The sequence below is a fragment of the Leopardus geoffroyi genome, chromosome A1 (assembly GCF_018350155.1).
Source record: "Leopardus geoffroyi isolate Oge1 chromosome A1, O.geoffroyi_Oge1_pat1.0, whole genome shotgun sequence".
Lineage (NCBI taxonomy): Eukaryota > Metazoa > Chordata > Mammalia > Carnivora > Felidae > Leopardus > Leopardus geoffroyi.
In genome coordinates, this window is record NC_059326.1 from 154,988,270 (window position 1) to 155,009,266 (window position 20,997).

Here is a 20,997-nt window from a genome sequence, read left to right on the forward strand (position 1 = left end):
CCCAACAGTACGTAACTTTTCTGGGAACTTTTCTAATAAACTGAATTCTTCCATCTTGTTAATTTCTCAGTGTCCTTTAGAGACAGGGGCCCTGGGTACCATCTAGCTGGTCCAACTCTCAATATAAATTGTCATGGCACTGCCACCTGGAGCTACTGACGTCAGCACCACTGAACACATGACTCATTCCCTGCTTATCCACATGACAGAAAACTGACAGTGCATTTCAGAGCACGAGATCTTTCTTCATGAGGATTCCCACTAGATGCTGTTAAATTGAAATGAATGGAAGTGGTGGGTATCAGGGCACAAAGAACAGTAGAAATGGAGGCCAAAATGTAGAAGATATAAATACAAAATGCTCAGCGTCAGTAATCTGGGTGTGATATGTCAAATGAAGTTTGGAGCCACTTCTTTGTCATAAGAAAACATTTAAGAAATTTTCCTGAGAAACATGGTCCATCGTAGCTTATACAGGAAATAGAACTTTGGACTTCTCAACCTTGCCATTTCATTAACATGTTTTGCATGTAAACTTCCAATTGGCTTCTTTATATTCACTTTTAAAATGAATATATTCTTCTGCATTAACATTTTATATAAAATCATGATCTAGACATGTACATGTACTGCTAAAATTAAATCATCAATAATCACTATCTAAAATGAATTACATTCCAAAAGCTCTGGCTAATGATTTATCTCTTCTTCATGGAACCGATCTCTATCAGATTGATTTATGTAGCAGCCAATCATGTTTCAGTAAACTGCAGCATGCACATGCATCTTTAAGTGATGATAAGCTGTGACTGTCCATTTATTTGTACAACACCAGCAACAAAAAAAAAAAAAAAAAAAGAAGGAGAAAGAAAGTCCCAACCTCTTTCAAAAGCTTCACATGATGACCAAATCCTCTAAGTGATAATAGCGAATTCTGTATAAGATTTCAGAATAACTGACACAGTAACAAGCATATATAAAAATATTCACAAAAATAGTCAACATTAAAATGGTGACATTTGATATAGAGAATTCTTAGCTTTTGCATGTTTACATTATTTGCTTTGATAGCAAGGTACCTTTTTGCACATTTACATTATTTGCTTTGATAGTAGATGCTTTTGTTAGTTGTTGAAGTGATTGACAACCTCATGCTGTTCTATTTAATTGCCTTTTCTGCAATGCAAGGTTCTGTGTTTAGAAGACGCTGTTTCATAAATAAATCCAAAGTGTGTGTGTGTGTGTGTGTGTGTGTGTGTGTGTGTGTGTGTTTGTGTCTACTACAGAGGTTTCATTTCTCAAGCCAATTCTGTAACTATTCAGCTACAGCTGTCGCCATATTTATCTGTATTTACATTAAGGTTCATTCTCATCCTTCATGTTTTTTGCCTTTTCTATGGTTATGGAGATTAATGGATCTCCTTAAGAGAATAAAAACCTTTTCATATAGCTCTTCACATTTAAGGGAAGAGTGAGGTATTAGACATAGAATGCTTTAGCAAAATATGCAAAAAGTTCAAACTTCCAAGGCTTAAATAATTATTTCCCATAAGACTATTTGAAATATTTAAAACCTGTAGGAATTTTGCATTCTGCCTGAATTTACATTCTAGCCCTTGCATTTGTTCTCTCAATTAGTAAAGTCCAAGTAGCAAACTTTTTCCAGTTAATAAAATCTAATATGGAAATTCTACTGATAAAAGGTTTGTTACATGATGATTTCAAAAATCTTCTCTCATTGAAAGTTTGCTTGATATTGTTGTGGTAGGCAATATATATGTAGCTCAGTATTGTAAAATCTTAAGCACTTTTCTTACTTAACCTGAAAATTAAGTTCAAACAATTCTTAAAAGTAAGTTATTACTATTATAATATCTTGGTAGATATATATTATCTTAAAGACATATTTCAAGATAGTCTTTTTTTTTATTTAGTCATTCTTTATTATTTGTTATTTGTCATAGGTCTAGATGATTTTTAACAAAGTTGATAAGTTCTACAGGGATTCTACAGGTCAATACAGATGAGTATAAATACTATGATGACTTTCCCCAATCTTCTGTTGTAAGCATAAGTCAAAGAGACAGTAATTTTAGAGGCAAAGACATGGAAAAATGAAGCTCAGACTAATGCTTTCAGCTGGCCTGAGAAATAAAAGCTGGATGAAGTGATTGTTTCAATTGTTCAATGAGGCAGAGTGATATAGAGAAAATGCTCAGATTTGCTCAGATTTAAATCCTGACACAACCACTTGTAGCTGCGTAATTGTGTAAATCTCTTAACCATTCTGAGTTGTTTCTTCATCTGTAAAATGGAAATATACAGTATCCATTTTACAAGAAACAGCCAACACTGGATGACCTGGAAGAGAGGCAGACAGGGGAGACATCTCCCTACTATTTGAGTCTCACCTCTCATTGGCCAAACCCAACCCAAACCCAGAGAGCAGGAAGCCCAATGATTCAGTTCACAATGCAAGTCTCCAGGGCAGAGAATGGTCGACAATGGTGAAAAGTAAATTATGAGAGATAAATGGAAATATCAGTATAGATATGAAAGAAAAGAATATGGCCTTAAAATAAAAGAGAACTCAGAGAGAATCATATTTTGATGAGATAGAGCAAGACTGCAAAGAAGATAACACATAGATGGAACTCTAAAGAATGAGAAGTAGCTAACCATATAAAAAAAGATAGGCAGAGAGAATTCTTGGCAGAAAAAAATAGTATTGGCAATAGCCCTAAGGCAGGAAAGAGCTCAATGTATTATGTGATTTGAAAAACCCTTGTGGCTTCATAAGTCAAGGTTAGGAATTTAGACCTAATTGGCTGTGCAATGGATTTTAAACAGGAGAGTGACATTTAGAAGGATCCTTCTGGATGGCGTGTGAAGAATAAATTGAACAAGAAAAATGGAGGGGGGAAGGTGGAAATAAAGAAAAAAAGGAAAAAGAACAATTAAAAAAAGAAACTAAACATACAATAGATTAGATGTCACACGGCAAAACCAAATGATTAAAAACGAAGTCATACAGACTCCAAAGCTCATATGTGTTCAGAAAAAGGACAGCGCTTTTCAACTTGAGTTACTAATGAAGGTGTTATGGAAGACAGGGCTTAAGCTATAAAGGTTTAATACAGCTATTAAAGGCTAATATAGAATTAGAACAAACAGAGAGAAAAGAGGTATCAGTTCTAGAATAGGAAGGAATGGAAGTCAAGTAGTTACAGGAATATTTAGGAAGGAATGAAGGAGGCATTTTGAGAGGAGCAGAGGGAGATGGGACTGGATACAGGAATGAAGAGAATGTACATGTTTCTGGGCATTAGTGAATTAATTTTCTGCTCTTCCAAGATAAGATTTGAATCCTTAACCAGGTCTTTTGATAAGTTTGGTGATATTTTCAGGTACTTCGAAAACAAATACTTTTGGATTTGTCCCCTGAAGTTGTATCACATAACTAAGAAACCAGCTACTGATCTAAATTATGCAAGGCTGGTTCGGATGAATAATTTCCCCTTGAATCAGAAATACCTGAATTAAAATGTACTTAAAAGGAGGTTTGCCAAGCTAGTGACATAAGCATTGCTTACATTACCTACTATTTTAAAGTATCCACATCATTGCTTCGTTGATGCAGAAATTGAGAAAGAACGTTATATTTATTTGTTCTATTTTTTAACTAGGAACTCTGATATTGTTCATGATGGAAAATGAGTTACCTTATTTTACCTTGAAAAATACCAGGAAAAGTAGAAATGGCTTTTATACAAGTTTCTACGAATATAATTTTAGTTTTAAAAGAAGATTATTGAGAGCTGTTATGGGGGACCTCATTCTTGTAGTGTGCATGCATATTTCATATTGAACTGTTTGGTTATTTTTTTCCCTAGAAAATGGCAAAGAATTCTCAAATTGTTGTGGTTTCTAATTCCAGAATACATTTATTTCTCTTAGTGTAAGGGAGGTAATTGGGAGTATACTTAATTCTATAAACAATTTGCAATCTATTATATCCAATATATATATCAAATAATCAATGGTATAAATATGACATAGTCACATGTGGATTTGAAGAACCAGAGCATCTAAAATATTTTCTCAAGGTCACCTAACAAGTAAAAGGTACAACCGAAACTTGAATTGAGAAACAACTAGGGAAAATCATTTTCTCACATCTCTTCTTTGCAATACTTTGAACCTCCCTCTGAGGGCATCAGAGTCATTAATAAAACGCACGATAGTCTTAATTCCCCTATGAGGAATCTGAAGAGTTGTGCATATGTTAGTTTTTCACAATAATTCTAGTAATAACCGAGTTAAATTCAAGCAAATATAAAGTAAACTGGAAACCTTTATCAAGACTCATGTTACAAAGTGGCTAACTCCTAGGACCCAAACATTCTTCATAGCTTGTAATGCTACTGTCTCTGTGATTGATTGTTCGATGCGTGGCTCTTTCAGCAAATTATAAGAAAATGAATGATTGGATATTAGTAATGCAAACCGATCCGTCCTTGAAATGCTCTTGGCTCCTTTTATATCTATCTGAAACCCACACTTTATTTAAGGCTATGCTAAATATCCACCTATTCCACGCAGGCTTCTTCACTCTAGATATCATTATCTATCCCCTTTTGTTGACCACATTCCATATTATTCTTGGGCAGAAATTTTCCCCAAATGAGTGCAGTCTTAGGGTGATAAAATCAGGTGCTTATCTTACCTCTAAGAGGTAGAAGGAGTTTTGGCTCCTTCTGTCAAAACTTTGCTCTCACCACCATACTGCAGCTCTCCACTTAAGTCTTGCCAACTGGATTCTCTCTTCCAGGACTTTCAGTCTTGAGCAGAGTAATACAAGAACAGAACACAAGAATGGAAGACTAGATGAAATCATTTTAAAAGACCACCTCAGAAGCGTGTATAGGAATTCAATCAATATCTACCGAATTAACTTGAATGAGCAGAGTACATAAGAAAATAATCATTGAATAAGAAAACTATTCATTGAGTTAGGCTCTCTTAATAAAATCTGAAGACATCAAAACGCAGACTATTCATTAACCACAAAATCTTCTATAAAGTGAAGTCTCATTCATGTTGAAATTCTACCACTTTGTGTTAAACACTAGACTGAAGACTTTTATCTCATTGTTAAAGTTCATTAATAAGACCAACAGAAGAAAGAGGAATTTGGAGTTAATAGTCAAAGGACAGTGAAATAATAAAATAGAATTCACTATGTCCCATGGCCTTTTCTGCAATATTTTAGTGCATTCCTTTGATAAGCAAATACCAAGATCACATTGCATTCATAACACACTAGGAACTTGCACAAATAGAGATTGATTTCATTTTTTATTATTCAGAAATTCTAAATGATTCCCTCAGATTGCTTGTGAACAGCATAGCTTGTGGTATGATTTTCAATGATTTTCACAAATAAAAGAATACATAAAATGCAGAAAGCAGTGTATGGGGGTATAAATAAACCATAGAAGTAATAATAATAATACAGCTTACTGATATAGAACTTTACTGTTTAAAAGCACTTTAATGACTGTGGTTGGAATGATTTATATTATATGAAAGGAGCTACATGGAAGAATTAAATAAATGGTGTTTAAATACCACTCACACATACAACATTCAGAGACACAATACTTTTAGAAAAATATTCACCTTATTCACAATATGCAGTATATAATATATATATATATAATATACAAACAGAATATATTACATATGTATAAAAGCTTTTTACAATAACCTTGGCATAAGGACATATTTCATTTTTCCCAGAGTAGGTAAATAGTGGCTTTTTATACACAAAGGAGGCTAAGGATAATGCTGAATTATTTCTTTTCATAGGAATGCTTAAAGCATGTGACTTTCCTAAATAATTCGTGTAATTTTTCCTCTGTTAATACCCATTTGTATAACTGTATATGATGAAAGTTAAGAAGTGCCCCATCAGGAGGGGATGAAAGGCTGGCAACACTTGAAAAATTATAAACTAAACAGAAGTGATGATTATAGTCCCCCTTTCACATAAAAAATCATAAAGTATTTCCTGTTCTGTCCCATTTCTCAGTTGGAACATACTCTCACAGAGGGAACATGAATAGATTAAAATCTCACTTTTTTCTTCTTTAAGAAAACATAAGCATAATCACTTTTGATTTCTTTTAAGTTGGTTCAATAAACAATGAGTACTATTTTAAAACTAGAGGCATTCCATGGGAATCTCTCTGGAAAGAAATAACTTATATTGAATGTCATTTTATGAGTTAAGTTTATGGAAAGCTATAATCTTTTTGCAATATACAGTAGAGTAAAAACTAATTCACACATATCCTTTTTCATCCAGTATATACAGGAGACCCAAATTATATCTGTTGAAAATGACCTAAGGTGATTTTTTTTCTGTAAGAAATGAAGGGATATTAAAATTGCAGGTATTTGTAAGAAGTTTCCCCAATTGACAAAGGATCTGCTCGATGCTGAACACACTGGTTGTCTTAGTTTTGTCCTAACAGGATTCTCAGATCATCATCCAAAATGAGAAGGTTTCATACCACAGACAAAAAGGGTAAGGGGACAGGGATTGGAGAGGAAACAGGAAGTTACTCAAACTGAGTTCTTCAAGAACTGGAAAACTTTTACCAAAATCTTAGGAAGTCCTACCCAGAGATAAAGATATAAAATGCCAAGGCTATTAAAACATTCCCAGTACCTTGTAAAGTTAAAAGAGAATGAGATATTGTGAAGGGCTGGACACAATGAAAAATTGTGAAAGGCTAGACACACATACATTTCAGTATACTCCAGGGCCAGATATGTCAAAAATACACTGTTGTATCTCGAGAATTAGTAACTTCTCTAACGTGCTATTTTTGTTCTTGGTGTTTATTTCCAGGTAGCTCTTAGCAATAAAACCCTAAAAAGAAAGGGGTTATGGGTATTTGTTTCAGGACTATGTAGGAAGAGAACTAGGGAGGCTATATCATAGCTGGAGGTATGGCGGGGGAGAAGCTAGAGATCTAAATGTGTTGGGGAAGCTAGAGAAAATAAAGATGAATGATCTTTGTGATCTTCCAGAAGAAGTAATAAAGGGGAAGAGAGTAAAAAGCACAGAGTGGATACTCTTCCTTTATCTATAATATTTATTAACATCTGTTTTATTCTATCTCTACCTTTCTAGGATTCTAGCGTTCATAATGAATTCTTAGACTATATGGACAATAAGCAATTAATAATTTCATGCTGAAATAGTATTTTGCTTTTGTACTGCACACTTTTGTACATGTCAGTTTATTTGATATTCATATTCATCAACCACATTTTATGAGTAATAAAAATGGGTCTTAGACATACTAGTTTATAGACATGCATCGTAGAAACAAAGACTAGAAACCGAGTTTCTAATTCTCTATTTTACTTTGAATGGTATAAATGTGTTTGCATTTAACTCTTTTCTTCTGAATAGAGAACAGAATTGATTTCCAAAACCAATGCCAAATCTGAAATATTATAGTCAGTATGTATTACATTATGGATATTTTAGCATAAATAATTATGGCTGCCGTGTAGTGACCTGCTTTTGCTCATCCAATACAGCAATCAAAACTCCTTAAAAAATAATGTTGACATGTATTTTGTTTTTTTTAATAACAAAGGGGGTGCACATATGTAGGTGTTGCTTCACCCTAAAAATATTGCCAAGATCTCTCTATCTCTCTGTCTCTCTCTCATTTTTACCCTTCAGCACCATATTGCTCCTCCCTTGACTTCCTCCTTCTAGACCCTTGTTGCTCATACCCTACCCTCCTACGACCCCGCTTTTCCTATAGGCTATCCTCTCTGCTTTTCATGTCTTTCAGAAATTATACCCTCATTCTGCACTCTAAGCTCTTTCAGCTTTGGGAAAATGTCCCCAGAACTCTGGTGGATAAAATTCCCCTCCTCATTATATATACTATGAAACTTCTATTTTTTTAATCCCTAATCAATCTTAAGGGTGTAGTACATTCTTTTTTTTTTTGGGGGGGGGGGGGCAGGTGCATGATTCATGATGGTTCTCCCTTTCCAAAAAGAGTTTCTTGATTCATGGTTATAAATCAATCTCTTCCTTTAGAATATAAATTATTGGTTCAGGAGAGGTGATTGATTCAAGGGTAGCTGATTCAGCTTCTCCTTTCCAGAAACTTGAAACATAAACTCTAGAGACAGATTGTGACTACTCTTATCATGATGAGCACTGAGTAATGTATAGAATTGTCAAATCACCATGTTGTATACCTGAAACTAATAGATCATGGTATGTCAACTACATTTCAGTAATTAACAAAAATACTGAAATAAAATAAAATCTAGAGACACAGACTTAAATGTGCTAGTGCTCACATGAGCAAGGATGAAGTGAGAATAATCACACACCAAACTTCTGCTTCTGAGCTTTCCTGCTTCCTTCTTTTCCAGCATCATGATTCAACTCATCATTGGATTCAATGATATACCCCGTATTATTCTAGTATATCTGCTAGGCATAGTCAGCTTTTGTTACGGGAGAAATCTGTTTTCCAAAAGAAGGTAAACCAAGAAATAGTTGGTTAATTGAAAAAGCTGTTCAAGTGAGAAATCATAAATGTGATGGATAATTTAACTTGAAATATATAAAAAATGTATATACCTTCTCCTAATTATTTTATACCTTTACTTGGAGTCTCTACTATTATTCTTATATAAACCACAGCTGAAAAATAATAACCATGATTTCTAATTGAATCTTCTTCAAAGTGAAATAGATTTTTAAGCCAAACATAAAGCAATCCAGGTACAGAAATCTTCCAAATTTTAAAGATATTTTTTTCTGGATTCATAGTTGTCTTACTCATACCTGATTCTTGAACAATATTTTTAAAAATGTTTACTTTAATTCCAGTTTGCTAACATATAGTGTTATATTAGTTCAGTAATTGAACACTTCCATGCATTACCCTGTGTGAGCAATAGTGTTTTAATGATTTGCCCTTACCAAATTTTCCTAAGTATTGCTTTTGATTTCAACTGACAACTACTCTCTCCTTTCCACACTAATTCATCAGAACACAGGTAATAAATTAAATTGCATAATTATAATACTACAATAAACATAAACAAGTTTGGAAGCAAACGTAGTTTAGTCCTAAAAGCATTCAGCTTACTTGTAGAAAAAAGGATGCATAAAAATGATAGAGAATAACTTATATCTGCATTTGAGAGGCTGTGGGCTTTGGTGCATTTTATAGGGGAAAGAGAAGGCATCTATCAACCTAGAGAATTAGTTAAGTGAAGGTAACTTGGTTAAATGAGTAGCCACTGGACTTAAAACCAAGAGTCCTGACTCATGTAAGTAAGGCATTTCATAACAGGTGAAAGGAAAAACTTCAAGTAGATGAGAATACTGCATATTTAGCCTTCTTCACAATCTTACCTATGTCAATAGTTTGATACTAAAGACATGGCATGGCTCATTGAAATAAATCAAAAGTTGGCATTTGGGGCTAACATATCTTAGCAGACAAAACAAATTCATGTCAGGCACCAAACAACTACTAACTTCATCCACTTCATTGAGTTGAGGTAGAAAAAAGTTGAGGTAGATTCTCTGGAAAATTGTATAGTGCTAATCTTTAAAATTGAAGACTACACTTTCTAGCAATAATCCTTATCTGTTTCTCATTATGACTGAAAATAGCTTTAATCAGTAAGTGGTCATTGGGAATTACAGAATGAGATTTTAATTTAAAGAAAGAATATATATATAATATATGTGTAAATATATATAAACATATATATTATATACAATGGCAAAGAAATTATATATAATATATAAATATCTAATATATTGATACATTATATTAAACATATTGATATATTTCTAAATAATAAGTATTATAGTATTGGCTGAAATTTATATATATATATATATATATATATATATATATATATACACACACACACACACACATATATAGCCAATGTTACTAGACACTCTGGCTATTAGTGGTTTCCTGTTGCTGACTTAGATTTAGTGTGACCCCTAAGTTTGATGTCGAAATGACACTAGAAAGTGAAGTATGCCATTACTTGGCTGTTGTAGAAGATGTGATAAAGAAGGTGGAAATGCCGCTTGAAAATTTATCAGATGATCTTTCATAGCATTAGGTTGTGATTTTTCTAAAGTTCTATGGCCATCAATATATATTAGTTAATCCCCAGAAACAGAAGATCAGCAATTATGGATTATTTGTGAAGTTTACATGGGGCTGTTCATCATAAATCCAAAGGAGATAATATATCATGCATATGCAGCAGAGGAGAAACACATATTCAGAATACCTATACACAATTCAGAGCTAATGAGATCCTTTCAAAAGATGTATTGACACACAGGGTACCAAACTACTAACTCCTCACAAATGGAATCACCCCAAATTTCTTGACTGAACCAGCCCTGCCGAGAATGGCACTACCAAGTCACTTAGTTCAGGATCTTAGTTCAGGATCTCTTGTGTTTATTTTGTCAGTAATGGCTGTGTAACATCAAATGACAAGAAGGGGTCACCAGCACTGAGTTCCTACTCTGCAAGCCAACTGGCATCAAAGCCAAGCCTACTGCCACCAAGGACTGCTGAGCTGAGAGTGTGAGGAGAACCAACAGAGACAGATGTTAAAGCAACAGAGGAAAGGGGAGCTAAAGCCATTGATCACAAGTGAGAGGGATGCTGTGAGTCACCACCAGAGGTAATGTGGAAAAGCTGTCATTTTCTGGGTAGCAACAGGAGTGCATGCTGGCATGTAGCATTCAGATGGGGTGGCTCGCACTAGAGGAATAATGTCACACTGGCCAAGAGTAAATGCACAAGTGGGATGCTAACAGCAAAAGGATTGCCCGCCAGCAGCTCCTAGGATAGGAAAGGACTAAGTCATTCATGCTGTGCCTATGGAACTGTCTGCAGGGCTCCATTGATCTTATGGTCTGCACTCATGCACATGGCTTGAAATACCTTGAGCTCTGTCATCTATAAACACAAGCAAAGATCACTCCCTCTCTCTGTTTTAAGAAGGATGGTGACAATGACTGCATAGTTGGGGCAGTAATTAAACATTGTCTTTTGCTTATCTCTCTTCCACCCTATGAGATATTTCAGGGATGGAAACGTGAAACCATAATTTTAGAATGCATCGGGATAAAGAGGGGATATTTCAATCTGATCAAGTCTCTGTACATGTGATATAAATTTTCAGTGGCTATCTTGAATGATCCATTCACTAATGCCCACCCTAAAATATAAGATGCCTATCTTTGAATCCTTCCTTGTGCTTTATAGGTGTTTCTTTCATAATAATTACCTTACTCTACTTTGATATATAATAGAGTAAAACCTCAAATTTGAGGAACTTGTTCTGTGAATGTTCTGCAAGATGAGCAAACATTTCTAATAAATTTTAACTGGATAAACAAGCGATATCTTGCAATACAAGTAGTATGTGACACTGACCGTCACATGATCACAACTGAGACAATGGTTCTTCTCTCTCTCTCTCTCTCTCTCTCTCTCTCACTGCACCGTTGTGTGTGATTGTCTTCCATGCTTGGATGCTCAGTCTCAGGCTGTGGTGTTTGGCAGCAGTCAGTGATCTTTCAGAACGTGGGAAGGTGCCCACAACTGGCACTAGTGTATTTTTTGTCACTTCAAAGCACCTCTGGGCAGTCCGTTGCTTTTCCATAGAAGAGTAAGCTTAGGAATGCTTTGCTTCATTCTAGGTCAGGCTGCCTGCAGATAAAGACCCTTTCCTCTGCTTCCAGTTACATTAAATACAGTATTTGACAAGAGTTTATTAATATTGTACTGTAGTCAACATCCGTCCGAGTGAATATAATGGCCCCCATGCAGAAAAAGATTCCACTAAGCCAACAGAGAGCAGTGATTCCATTAGTGGGAGACAAAGTCGTCTTACATAATAACCCTCCTCTCTCTTGTCTCCCTCGCACCAGCCATGAAGGTTTTGAAAGGTAACTGCAGGTTGTTTATTTTTCTTTATATTTTGTATTTTCTTTAGTATCTTTAGTATTTTGTATTATATTACAGTATTATAATCATTCTTACATGAATATTTTTGGGTTGTAGAATGAATCATCTGAATTTCCATTATTTCTTACAGGGAAATCTGCTTTGATATACAAGTGCTTTGGATGACAAGCATGTTTCCAGAACGAATTATGCTTGCAAACCAAGGTTTTACTGTATTTTGGTCATCTACTTATTCAACCATTCAGCAAGCATTTTCTGAACAGCTATAATGTGTCAGTCACTGTGCTAGGTGTTATCTTGTTAATAAACAAGACAGAAAAAGTCCTTGCCTTTATGGAGTCACAGCTCATGATGATAGACATTTTAAAAATTAAACAAATTATTGTGAAAATCACAATTCAGGTAAGTGTTAGGAAGAGATGTCAGTTGCCTAGGTTTTAGTCCCCCTGTCTAGACGGGCTTTTCTAGTCTATGTATGTCCAGGAGTTATCAGGACCATGCCTGGCACAGAGCAAATGCAAATAACAATAGTTCATTACATTGAGCTAATGAGTATAAGAACAATTTCTGGTAAGGTTGTAAGAACAATTTGATCTGTGAAATTTTAGAAGTAATATATTTTCTTTCACATCAGCATATTTGCTTTTCATTCCCTAAATAAATAGTAATGGAAAGTTTTTAAAAAGCATTTCTGATACAGGCTATTTTTAATGTGCTAGATTTTCAGATTTGAGCTATATTTTTGGAAATTGAGAGCAAACATTTGGTGTAGTTTACTGTAACATTTGAACCTGATTCAGAGGTTTCACCCTTTTTGATGCATAGGCTAAAATCCTATCCTACTTCCCTCATTTTAGGTGAGTGCTTATGAAACCTGCATTAGCTATTTAAAACTTTCAAATATACCTTTGAATAGGGTATAGGAGAAAATGAGAGTGAAAATGAGAGTGAAAAATGAGGATGCCTGTTGACCAGCCCTGACATCCGTAAGATTTTACTGGCCTGAACGGGCGAGTGACATATCACAAGACTCAATCATAGGGAAATTGGCCCTCCAACATAAGCTAAGTACTGTATCTCTATGCTTTCTTGAAGTTAGCCTCTGCTCATTGTTAAAGAGTTAATGTCTAGCATAGTAGGGGACCCTGAACTCTGTTCCAGCACTAAAGACAATATGCAGTCCATATGCAACTATGATTGTAAAATATTTGAAATATTGTACCCATGGATAAATCTGAAATATCTTAATGCAATCCTAGAAACATTGAAGAATAATACACATTTTTATTAGATGTTTTCCTTCATGAGTGACTCAGGTTTACACATGCATTGTTATGTGAAAGTCCTCTTCTGGTTGTGTGTATTTCACTTTCTTGTTGCTTACGACCTTCAGAGATAGACGATCTCTGGAAAAAGTAAGGGCCAGAAAGAGATGGTGAATGGTTTCCTAATAAATATTTAAATCTATATTAAATCTGTAATTGCCCCCTTTATTCTTCACAAAGGGATGGGATTCAATCTACTGAGGTTTACTCTACTCTGGGGATGCAAATATATATTGCACTTAGACGCTCAAGGAGTTCACATTTCAGTGAGAAGAAACACATATTAGGAGGGCACAGAGGATAAAAACTGGGGGCGTGGGATTTGAAGGCAGAGAGATAAGCCCAGCATCGGTAGGCAGGGATGCCCAGTACTGAACTCTGTAAGTTGTGATACCAGAATGAAAGGATGGAGTAAAAGCACTGAAGAGACAGAATCACACATGACGTGTGCACACAGGTGGGGGCAGCAATGAGATAGAGCCCGGATGGCATGAGGCTCTGCAGCAGACACAAAGTTCATCCGCTAGATGTATCTAACCTTTGTAAAGCTGTATCTGCAGGGATTATTTATTTAGTTTAGGTTTGGGACATTATCCTTGTGAGAATCCAGATGCTTTGGTATGTTTTATCTTCAGAATTTAACAGAAAAGTCTATCCTTGCCTAGGGTAGCATTTGCTGCTATAAATCATGACACGCTGGGTTTTAGCTGCGGCTGTAAGCTGAATTATGTCTTTTTTTAACTTCTACTCAGTGGTCCCAGTTCTGCCCTCAGGAACTAACACAGATTAAGTTGAATCCCTCTCTTGTGTGGCAGCCCTGGAACTGTCATCAGCAGGGTCTCCTTTTCTTCACTTGCCCAGGTCCTAAGCAGCTTCAGCCATTCACAGTGATAGGGACTCTGCTCCCGATGTCATCCCGATCACCTTCCTGTGCACATACTCAAATCCACGGCATTCCTTGCAGGATAGGAAACCTGACCATGACCCGTTTCCAGAGCTGTCACAGCTAAGAGTACACAGGGCCCACGGCCCTACTCCTCCTGTGCACTCGATGTTTATGAAGACACCCCCAAATTGCTATCAGCCTTTTAAAGGAACCCCTCCTACTGCTGGTGCCTTCTGATGTACCCACACTTGGAGATTTTATTTTATCGCACGGACTTTGTAAATCTATCGGTTCCCATACAACTTCCTCCTATTTAAACGCGGGGTCAAAGTTTACATTCCTCAAAACAGTAGCAACAGAGATGTCTATCACACTTTGTGGGGAAAAGGAGCATTTATTAGTGCCTTTATGAAAACAGCTGGCATCTATTGAGCTATCATTATGTGCCAGATAATGTTAATATTTCTAATGAATTATATCCTTAAAAAATTAAACTATGGGTTTTATCGTAAAAATAATATGAACAGACAGCAAGACTTCAAACACTCTGAAAGGACATAATATGAAAACGAAATCTTTTGCTGGTATCTTACCTTATTACAGATTTCCACGCTTTGTATACCCTACCCAAAGTTTTCTGCGCATGTATATTTTATATCATGTTTTTACATAATTGGTATAATACTCTGAGCTTAAATGTTTTAAATTTGAAGAGTTCTGGGTAACCATTTTGTAAAATCACATACAGGGCCATCTAAATCTTTCCAATAGCTACGTGTATTACATTGTGTGGAAGTAGCAGACCTGGCATCTCATTTAATTCTAAGAACAATCGATGCATTGAGTCTCACTATCTTCCATAAACATACAGAAAACCGAGGCTGGAAGAATCAGCTACCTTGCCTGATGCTACACATTGGAAAAGTAACCCAGTAAGGGTTCAAACGCCTATCTGCCTGACTACTGGGTTTGACCCTTTAAAAAACAATCTTCACAGGTTGGTTTGATAATACTTCACAAACAGATTTTTTAAGTGCCTAACAGGTTTTCTTTTATAATTTGCAGTTGGTACAAGAAGATTTAAAATGCGGCTGAAGCATTTCATTATGGCCAGAAATGTTAAAATAGTTCAGACTGTCCTGACCTACTTCATCCTCCAGTTCATGGACACTAACGGTGATTTGTCAGATTTTAACTGTAGAAATGAAATGATAAGAGTCCATATTCATGAGCATTGTTAACTTCTCTACAATTTCAAATATTTGTTACAGGTGCCTTTTGTTTTGTTTCTTTTTAACAGAAATTGTTACTGCATCCAGAAATATCTCAAGTCATGTATTTAAAAGCTGTGTTTTATTTGCTGAGATTTTAATATTTTGATTTACCTCGTTTTGGAAAGCCATAGTTGGTCCTCTCTCCTGGACTCATATGCCATCGTTGCCTCTTGAATAAAGCTGCTAATTGCATGCAGGAAATATTAAAACATGATTATGATTTTGCTAAAAGAATAAACATGTCAAGTGTCAACAAAATATCATAAGTCTGTTGTGAGTCAAAATAGATTGCTTAAATTGGTTCCTTGCCGTGCCTGTTTGAGAAAGTGAAGAAGATACACCTGTTATATTAACACATTCACCGTGCACCAAGGCTGTTCATCTTTACCACAAACAAATAAAGGTTTTGGGTCCTCTTGCAATTCTCAGGGCAATCTGACTGACTCTGGCACCTCTCTAATCAAATATATCCACATGATATTATAAGCTGCATTAGAGTACATTAATAGCATGTAAAGTAAAATTGATGCAGCATGATGGACTGTATTCCTGAAGCAGTGACAAACTTATCAATGATAGATGCACTAATGGATATGTTGAATTGCAATAAATATAAACGCAGAACAGCAATTGTAGAGCATTAAAAATGTCATCTTGTGAGTTTAGGTATTTATGAGGCTGAGCCAGCTGGAAACACGAGTGGTGCATTCCTACCATGCACTGCAACTCTGAGGTTCCAAGGAAAGCAGAGACCCTTTCATCAAATAGGTCAGGCCGCCGGCAAATTGTTGTCACAGCTGTGCCATTGTCAATTAGGCCTCCAATGACTCAGCCCTTTGTTTTTTCCTGCTTGCACATCTCACCCCACCTTCTCTCCGGGCTTGGGTGCTTCACTCCTGCAACCTTTCCAGCACATTTCCCCTCGGTGACTCTCCTCACATGTTCTGATTCATCTCCCAGGCATTGATCTAAAACTCAGAGCAGTGACATCAGGGAAGCATCTCAGCTACTTCAAAAGGCACTGCTATTCCTTGTGGGCTATTTTGGCATGTCAAACCCAACAGGCCAAGCAGAAATGCTCCACAGTGTTACACATTTGCCTCTGATGTGTCTGCCCAACCTTCCTGAACCCTAAAGATTTTGTTTGATGTCAGCAGAATCCAGCAGGACAGTGGTGTCCAGCGTGCAGTGGGGAACAGGGCTCCTCACATGGTTTTCCATCACGCTCAAGCAAGAACCACAGCACGAGGACCGAGTCACAGACACACTGTGTGTTACAGGCAGAAAGGAAGTGGACTTAGAGGTATGTTTCTTGAGAGCTAGTGGTTGACGATAGAATTTTTTCAAACATACTGGTGTGGTGGATGAAGGAGATGGTGATATTTTTGTAGGTGCCAATCTCAATTTCAGGTCTGATCGTGGAATGTGTTATAGTTACCCAAATATGCTCCTTTCATTTCCTGGGCTTTCATCTGCACCAAATGTTTTCATCAATTGGTGCAGATTTGTTGTCAGCATATTTAAGTAAATTACTCAATACTTTTTGGAATCAGGTGTCACAACATACTCCTGATGTGAATAGAAGATTGTCCAACTGAGGTTATGTTAGAAGATTGCTAGATTTGCAAAACAAATTAAAAAATATTTAACAATTATAATTCAGCTTAATATGAGGATAACTTGGTTGGTTATTATCGATCCTGTTTATCATCACAAAACCACGATAACTAAACTCTGTATTACATTTTAGCAGCACGTCTCTGTCATTGGTTATTCAACAAAGGTAAACAACACCAGTGACAACACTAATTAGAAAAGCAATATACAACATGACAAAATAAAAGTAATGCCATGACATTTTTAATCTGAACATGATATCCCTCATCTAAAAGCCTAGACACATCAAAAAGGAATCTTAGAAACCTGACCCTTCCATGTATCTCTGGTTGGTGGCTTAATCAATTGTGAAATATGCAGAAATCATGTCAGCCTTTAAATCAAACTTCAATACAATGCTAAAACTCACTAAAACTTGTATGAATAATTTTGATTTTTTATAAATAGCTAAGACAAAAAATCAAGGCCATTTCACACCAAATTGGCAAATGGAAGGGAAGTGCAAAAGAAAATTGTGAGAGTTAAATAGTTTTATTGGAATTCCTCCCACTATTACTAATCTTCAAATGCAGTTAAACAAGTCTTTATTAAACATAAGTTAAAATCCAAGCAACTTTTTAACGATAAAAAAGTCATCATCCACTGCGTGAATATTCATTCATTGGATATCTATTATGCGGCAACCGAGGGATGGAAAGAGAACAAGCAAGAACCTGTACTCATAGGATCTTATGCTATGCCAAGGTAACGGAGAAGAGAAAAAAAAAACATTTTTAACGTAAACAATAAAAAATATTAGCTATTGGTGAGTACAATGCAATGCAAAGAATTAAAATAGAGTCATGTCAGGTGAGTAATGAGTTGCCTTCTTTACTGTGGTCGGGAAAAGCCTCTCTGAGGAAGTTGATATATAAGTTGAAAATTACAAATGATGACAAGAAGTCAGTCATGTGAAAATAGAGGGAGAGCATTTCAAGTAGCAGAATAGTTGGTGCAAAGGTCTTGAGGTAAAGACAAGTATGTCAAAAAGAAGGCCAATTTGACAGAACCATCGATTCTTGGAGTCAAAATAGTTTTACTCTAATTATGCCATTTTTCTTTAAAGAACTTAGTTCTTTATCAAAGATGAATAAGTCACTGCCATAGTATGTCTCAATCTCTTCATAAATGGTGTGTGAGTGTGTGTGTGTGTGTGTGTGTGTGTGTGTGTGTGTGTTGCTTTTCCTTCAGCGGCTATCTGTCAAAGTCTTAGTCACTGTCTCTTATACTTGTCTCTGTTTTTTTTCCTCTTGAATCGCCTTGAGTCTTGAGGCGCATTGGGAGCTGACTCTACTCAAAGGCCAGTTCTCAGCCTTAAGGACACCTAGAAGGATAAACAGCCGTAAGGGCATCTAGATAGGTTAACTTGGGAATATAGAAACCTGATTCAGAATAGACAAGCCAGGATGCTCTGGGCATACTGGCTCCCTAAAAAAAGAGGAAATCCTGAAGTCTGTCTTTTCCTGGTCAATTTCTGTAGCTTGAGCTAGCTGAGACAAGAAGCAGCCTTCACTTAGGGGTACACTAGAATGCATTTACAACATCAGAATTGTCATCAAGGGCATGACAGGAGATATGATCCGCATGTTCTTTGAATACAGTTCTGTTCCTTGGAAAGAATTTGTAGCTTGATGAATTCCTTGTTTGAAATCTGATAAGTAAATCTCTGTTAACTTAGTGATAGTATTGCTGCCTTTTATATATCCCTAGATTTTAATGAAGTCATTAAATTCATTTTTAAAGGAAGATAAAGCCAGCTACCAACCCTGACCTTGAGTGCCTCATTGACAACCACTTTTCATATAATAGAAAACATAACTTTGAATGACAATTTTAGTTAATTTTTTCCCTGGGAAAAAAAAACAATAAGTTAACTTCAATATGACTTAGAGACAGTCTTTCAAAAGTGACAGTTTGGGAGATCCCACAGTGGGGCCTAAAGGCTCTTTCCTGTGAGGATCCTCCCACTGAAATGTGTCAGAGAAAGCAAATGACCAGAGGATGGTCTCTCCATTATTTTCTGAAGCCAGTTCATTTTTCTTCCTAAAAATGAAATAGAACCTATACAACCTTCTCCAAGTTGCCTACATATACCACGTGGTCTAATTTGTTTAGTATATTCAAGTATTCACAAAGATTAAGCCTCTACTATGTCTCAAGGATTATCCCAGTTCCTGAAGTCATAAAGCAGTAATTCACTACGTAGCTTCATTTCCCCAAAGAGTATACTTTGAATTCAAAATATTGGTATATAGTAGACCTTCAGTCAATTTTGTTAAAAATAAAAATAAACAATCCTTAGTACCTATATGAGTAGATCATAAAGAATAAAGGAGAGAAGGAAAACTAGTACTTTTATCGGAAGGTTGTGTAGTTTTGGGGCACCTGGGTGACTCAGTCAGTTAAGCGTCCAACTTCAGCTCAGGTCATGATCTGGTGGTCCGTGTTCGAGCCCCGGATAGGGCTCTGTGCTGACAGCTCAGAGCCCGGAACCTACTAAGGATTCAATGTCTCGCTCTCTCTCTGCCCTTCCCCCACTCATGCTCTGTCTCTTTCTCTCTCTCAAAAATAAATAAACATTAAAAAATTTTTTTAAAGGTGGTAGTTTTATTCTAATTTATTCTTATTCTGGTATAACTCACAGCCATAGCAGTTTACTTCAGGGTTGTGATATTTTCAACCCCAACTTGTGACACAACTGTTTTTCATAGTAAGTATAGGACCAGCAAGGAAAACCGCTGGCAGTAACACAGCTGCCTGACAAGTTGAGGGCTAAAACAAGACTTAGGAAACTAACAGCGCAGAATCTTGGTTCGCTGTGCTGTGCTGAGGATACAGAACCTGAAAAGTGAGGCTCTGAGCAGCCTCACATCTACATGGCTGGCAAGAGAAAGCAGGGGCCAATGAACGGCAGCTAGCCCAGAATGAGCAAAGCAGCAGCGAGCGCAGGCCTGTAATGAGCTGTTTTTCCTCTTCTGTGGTTCTAGTTGTGAGAGCAGGAGCAGAGCCCCTGACGAGTGCCAGAGAGAGGAGAGGGCAGGAAAGAACCTGGAGACAGAGGCCCTTGCTGTAGTTGGCAAACAGTTTTCTTTTTTTTTCCCCCAAGGTACAGAAAATTCAAAACTGGAGCTTCTAGAAGCACCAATGGTGCAAAAGGGATCTTACTGTCCTCCGCATTTGCTTATTCAAAATTATGCAAACCACATTAAATCCCAATTCATATTCAAAATGTCAGAGTAATGTGAGAATGTTAAGGAGAGTCTTGTAAGGCAGCTTAATTATTTCCATAAACATTTTCAATTCCTTCATAACAACACTAATTGCCTAATAAAATATTTTGTGTAGTAATCTGATATCCTAAGACCGCATCTTCACATTCGGACTGATATAATCATTCTAAAGACCATTATAATCTTGACTTCTAAGCACAAGTTCCAATATAACCTCTAAGAGAAGAGCAAATGGCGAAGATCCAGAAGTTTCTTATCACCACCTCAGTAATTCCTCAGGCCAACTAGTATGATAAAAAACTTCAACAAAAATAATCCATTTCTTCACTGCCAACGAGCGCTTTTTAAGAATGATGTTTAAAATTAAAAACACTACAGCTGGTTCGCTTACTTCAGCTCAATGGCATAAAAGATAAAATAAGAATGGCCATGCTTACCTTACCTTTCCTGGGTTCTTGTGTTTATGTCAGTACCTCTGCGTGGCATCAGTACCCAGAAGACAAACACATTCACAAAAGGAGAAGAATCACTGCTCCCTGCCTGCTC

The 20,997-nt window shown here is 36.3% G+C and overlaps 1 long non-coding RNA gene across 1 annotated transcript in view; it reads right to left on the reverse strand.

The window, feature by feature from the left end:
- LOC123608265 overlaps positions 1-17,773 on the reverse strand; it is a 34,696-nt gene extending 16,923 nt beyond the window's left edge. The window contains exons 1-3 of the long non-coding RNA XR_006717154.1: positions 15,677-17,773; positions 8,440-8,575; positions 4,727-4,841 (exon numbers count right to left, since the gene is read on the reverse strand). This is a non-coding gene — a long non-coding RNA (uncharacterized LOC123608265). The remainder of the gene's footprint in view (positions 1-4,726; positions 4,842-8,439; positions 8,576-15,676) is intronic.
- Positions 17,774-20,997: the final 3,224 nt, after the last annotated feature.